Source organism: Pseudophryne corroboree, chromosome 10, assembly GCF_028390025.1.
Source record: "Pseudophryne corroboree isolate aPseCor3 chromosome 10, aPseCor3.hap2, whole genome shotgun sequence".
NCBI classification, from domain to species: domain Eukaryota; kingdom Metazoa; phylum Chordata; class Amphibia; order Anura; family Myobatrachidae; genus Pseudophryne; species Pseudophryne corroboree.
This window is the reverse complement of record NC_086453.1, coordinates 273,005,920-273,011,335: the sequence shown is the minus strand read 5'-3', so window position 1 is coordinate 273,011,335 and position 5,416 is coordinate 273,005,920. Positions and strand designations below refer to the sequence as shown.

The 5,416-nt window shown below is 44.9% G+C and overlaps 1 long non-coding RNA gene across 1 annotated transcript; it reads left to right on the top strand.

The window, feature by feature from the left end:
* The first annotated feature begins 587 nt into the window (after positions 1–587).
* On the top strand, positions 588–1,723 carry LOC134965516 (uncharacterized). Its single transcript, XR_010188415.1, has 4 exons — positions 588–1,055; positions 1,137–1,200; positions 1,274–1,392; positions 1,621–1,723. It is a non-coding gene; the product is annotated as an uncharacterized LOC134965516 (long non-coding RNA).
* The last annotated feature ends 3,693 nt before the right edge of the window (positions 1,724–5,416 follow it).

Genomic DNA, 5,416 nt, shown 5'->3' with positions numbered 1-5,416 from the left:
CTTTGTATGTTTCAGGGACATAGGGCACTGTGATACAATCAGCACATACAGGCTGGGTTTCGATTTGTGTTTTATATGTTCTATGTTTTATTTTTTTTATTTTTTTCATTTTTGTATGTTCTTTTTATGTATATAGATTAAGAAAGTAAGGACAGTTATTTATACGTCCTTGCTTATGTTTTTTATATATATTTTTCTGTTGTTTCCCGGAGCCTTCCCAGGTCCTATACTAGTCACGAGGGTCCACCAATTTCAATGACCACACCACCCACTATTCCCTTTTATTATTTAAAATCTTTTACTACATTATACCAATGTATTACTATAAAGATATCACACTCACATCAGTATTCAATTTGCCTTTGTTGATCAGATATATGTTAGTTTGTATGCGTAGGGTGAGTTGTGGTCATTTGATCTGGTGCCCTCTTATGTCATTTTTGACATTTTTGACATTTCATATTATGGATCATTATTTACATTTGCACTCTTTTTCTTCTGTGGTGATTGACAGGCTACACATAGGTTAATCCAGGATTATACGTGAGGAGACCTCCGGTATACCTCCGAGTCCCTGTGAGCTATGAGTGAACCTGTACATTGATGATTCCACCTGGGGGAGTGTTCATTCTCTGAGAACACCCCCCTCTAGGTTGTACACCTCCTTTAAACATTAGCCAGTGGATAAGCCTAATTACGGTTCTTTCCGCGAGTGGAACGCAGAGACTTCCGGCCAGCGCCACTTCCGCGGAATGGAACGCATGGTGTTCCGGTCGGTGGAACGCAAAAGACGCGTCTCCGGCAGTTGCCCTTCCAAATCGTTAAAATACACTCATTTAAGTAGCCGTGCGTTAGCGATAGCCACTGCCTGTCCTGTGAACCCTGTAACGTTTTTCCCAGTTGGTCTGAGTTAGTTATCTGAGAGGTGATCAGTTAATGAGAGACTGGGTTTATACTAATCTCCTTAATTGGCACTTCCTGTGGTTGATCCTTAAATAGTGCTCAGCTGAGGCTGAACTTTATGCAGCTTCCATTTGGCTCTGGACACTTGAGCAGTGAGTATGGTTCTCCTGCAGCTCCCTTCTGACACATGATTACGGTTGGTGATTATTTTTTCCTGTTGTGCCTCCTTACAGACTGAGTGTCTGACACATGTACAGAGCCCACAAGCTGCCATGAGCTATTTCTACATGTAACTAGGTATGATCTTTTCCAAAATGACGTTGTTAGTGTATTTTCTTATGGTGTAGTTACTCTGTTATTTATCTAATAGGTGACTACGCCTTGCAGCTTCCCCTACGTTATAGGCTTTTTAACTTCATTATGTGATTAGGCATGTTGCCAACTTTGAAGGCCATTCCACACATCTGAGTGATCTGGCTTGCCGTCCAGGTAATCATTTGCCTATCTAAACAGATAGTCCTAATGGTGGAGGTGTCTCTTTCATCACACGTGGATTATTTCCAAGTATCTCTTTTTTACATATATAAAAAAACAGCTTTTTAATACGTTTTCTGGTTTTTGTGACAGTCTTCAGGGCCTGGGAGGCACTGGTGGTGTTGGTGTTGAATAAATCTGGGTTCTTATACACATTAATTGTAACTGTTTCTGATTGTATAGGTGATTTAAGTGCCAATCTTGATAAAGGTCCGCATAAGGACCGAAACGTCGATGAAATACGGCATCAACAGTGTACCCGAATAAAAATATACTGAATTTACAAGTGACTTCAGAGACTAATTTCTGGGCGTGAGTGCACCTTCCACCTAGGTGGTTGTTGTGGTATATATATATATATACATAGTATATACACACACAAATATATAGTAAATGTATGGTGTCTGGCACTCCCAATGGTAGATGTTACCCAGGTGTCCTCTGCGAATATACGTACATACAGTCCAAAGTAGGAAGTGGCACTCCTGGATTTGATTAAGTGTAAAAAGTTGTTTTCAAATTTCATAAACATGTCAACATTTTGGGGTCCTGTAGGTGATGACACCTTGATAAAGGTGCCCCCGAAACATTATCATGTGTGTGAAATTTTAATACAAATTTTTACACTTTATCAAATCCTGGAGTGATGCTGCCTTCTTTGGATTGTATATACACACACACACACACACACACACACACACACACACACACACACATATTTACTTATTAAATTGGCTGGAGAAAGACACACTGATAAGGGATTTGCACTCCCAGGGCACACATGACACCTCCAACAGCAGCGTTCAATGATAACTCACTCTCACAGCCCCCACCCTCCAGCGGAGAAGGGGGTTGCTATCACAAGAGCACTCCGTTTGCACTTTGCAGGCAGAGGTCAGAGAGTAGAGTAGAGTCATACTCACCTCTCCTGCTGGATCCACTGCGGCTGCACCGTTTCTTACTCTGAGGTCCGTGTGATAACTCAGACCTCCTCTTCTGGATAGCCGGGTGGTGTGGGTGCAGGACCCCTTCTCTTGTATGCGGCCGGCGGCTGTTTCACACTACCCGGTTTTCACCGGATGGCAAAAAGCCAGACAAACTTTGTCTGGCTTTTTGCCATCCGGCAGAGTCTTTCACACACCACGGCTTTGAGCCATGTTTAATGCTGTGTGCATGCGCAGCGGCGGCGACTAAAAAAAACATTGTGTGTGAAAGCTCCAATTCAAACAAACAATTCTCTGCCTACAAAGACGGCCCGGCCCCGGCAGCTGGACCTTTCAGTGGATATTTCCGGCTGCAACTCGGCAGCCGGGCCATGGGCCAGACTGTGTGAAAGGAGCAGTGTGTTTTCATATATCACTAAAAACACTGCAAGGCAAAAAGCCGATCAGTTTTTTGCCGGCTGGTGAAAACCGGCTAGTGTGAAACAGCCCATACAATACAGTTGGTGATGCACGGGAGAGGGGGGCGGTGCCACAGATGACAGTCGGCCCTGCGCACCACTTGGCCCACCGGGGGGGAGCGGTAAATCAGCTCCTGCTACAAACACACTGGCTGTGCAAGCTGCCTGGGTAGAGGGGGCGGCTATGCCTCTTTATCATACACCATTTGTGTCTTGGAGGTTTAGCGCCAGCAGGTCCCTCTTGTGAGGCTGCAATAGTAAGCGCCACCAGGCAGGGTCGGGCTGGGATTGTGTCCTGGGGTTTGTGCCCTGGGCCGCTTCTCTCAAGCAGATTCACTGTAGAATACATCTAAGAATTACTCACCATATGTGTCCCCACCCCCAGCTCTCTTCTTCTCTTCTCTTCCTCACTCTGCTTCTATAGGCTGGGCTATTTAAACATTAATAGAGCCACTCGGACATTTAGAACTGTCTGCATTTTTTATCACTGCCACTCAAAACATTTTGGAATTCAATACTGAAGACTGTAAGTACTACATCTTGGGGACTCTCCTTTATTACTGGGCTTCATTTTGGGATTTACTCATACACCTCTAAAGTCTCCCTGTATAGAGTGGTAATACTGTATTGGATTTTTTATTTTTCTCTAATTCATTTTTGTTTAAGGTCTGTGATAACAGTGTTACTATTATCAACATTATACTCTCTGCTGGTTGATATAAACTGGACACATATCTGGTATTTCTGCTATACATGGATATATTGTATTGAATTATTTTGTGTGAAGGCATGTAACTTTTTAGTTATACCTCTATGTTACTATTCAGCATTTGGGGGTATATTTACTAAGATTCGTGTTTCTGCCGATTTGGTGGGAGTTTGATCTCAAATTTTATCGAACTTGTTTTTCTGCAACTTTGTCAGGTCATTTTTGGTACTTTACTAAGCTGCTGAGTTTTCATTTTTCGTATTTTCCGATGTCGAGGCCATTCATATTGTCACGCAGTGTTTTACGGGAGTGATTAGTAAAACCCTGCCAGACATAACACAGTGAAGCCCGGCCGGATCAGTGAGATCCGTGCAGGGCTTCATTGTGTATAGTATAGAAAGAGTTAAAAGTAAAATAAAAATATGCATGGGGTCCCCCCTCCTAAGCATAACCAGCCTCGTGCTCCTTGAACCGGTCCTAGTTGTTTAAATACAGGGGGAAAAAATGACTGGGGTTCAACAGTATTTAGACAACCAGCACCGGGCTCTTGGCCCAGCCCTGGTTCCAAAAATACGGGAGACAAAAGACGTAGGGGTCCCCCGTATTTTTAAAACCAGCACCGGACAACACTAGCTGTGAAGATAATTCCACAGCCGGGGGACACATTTATACTGGTCCCTGCGGTCGTGGCATTACCCCCCCAACTAGTCACCCCTGGCTACGGGACTGATAGCCTTTTTAAGAGTAAAACATAGAATATTGTCTTTTGTTGTGGAACTACAAGTCCCAGCAAGCCTCCCCCGCTTTGATTAAAACTCACTAAATTTCCAGGAGCTTATACTGCTGAACCTGTGTATAACGCCCAGATGTACCCTTTGGCTCATATATTGTATGTAAATCTGGCTCTGGTGCTAGCCAGTGCCTCCTGAGCAATTTAGCTCACCGCATGTCCCTGCCACACAGGGTTTTCTAGGCAGCAACTGATATCCATCCTCTTATGGTGAGAGTCATTTGGTCTTCTTAATTTCTATGGCACATTTCAGTACTGTGGGCGGAGGCATCCTTCCATCGATGTTACACCTCTGCATTGGTGGTGGAGAGGGGCATAAGGTTCATGGAGGTGGGATGCCCTGTATGTTTCAGTTGTACTAGTCCTTTGATGGCAGCACTGGGGATTAGTATGGAGGCACATGAGGCTGAGGAAATTATGCGATTGGAGGGTGAGGAAAGAGGGTTATGGAGGACAGAAGGGGACGGAGTGTGAGGAAAGGATCAGGGTGATGGAGGAGAGGAGTTGCTAGAGTGTGAGGGAATGAGCAGAGCAATGGGTGAGAGGAAGGGCCAGAGCTTGAGGGAAGGGGCAGGATGATTTAGGTGAGGAAGTAGATGGCGCTAGAGTGTAAGGAAGGACCATATTTATGGAGAAGAGGTGGGGCCAGAGTGTGAGGGAGGGAGCAGGGCGATGGAGGTGAGGAAGTGGATGGGGCCAGATTACGAGCAAAGGAGCAAGGTGTTGGAGGAGAGAATGGGCCAGAATGTAATAAAAGGAGCAGGATCACAGAGGAGAGAAGGGGGCAAGAGTGTGAGGGAAGGTGCAGGGTGATGAAGGAGCAGGGTGATGGAGGTGAGGAAGTGGATGGAGCCAGAGTGTGAGGATAGTAGCATCTATGATGTGGTACACTCCACTGCTTATTGGGTACATACTGTACCGGTGTTAATTACTCTGGTATGTACTGTACCTAGAAATCCCGATAAGAGCTGGCCTCGCGATAGAAGGACTTCAGGGTTTAGGACCTGGGAGTCCTTCTGTGCTGGGAGAGATTCAATTTGCTGAAAGAAGCCCATAGGCTTCTGTTGGGTAACGTCGC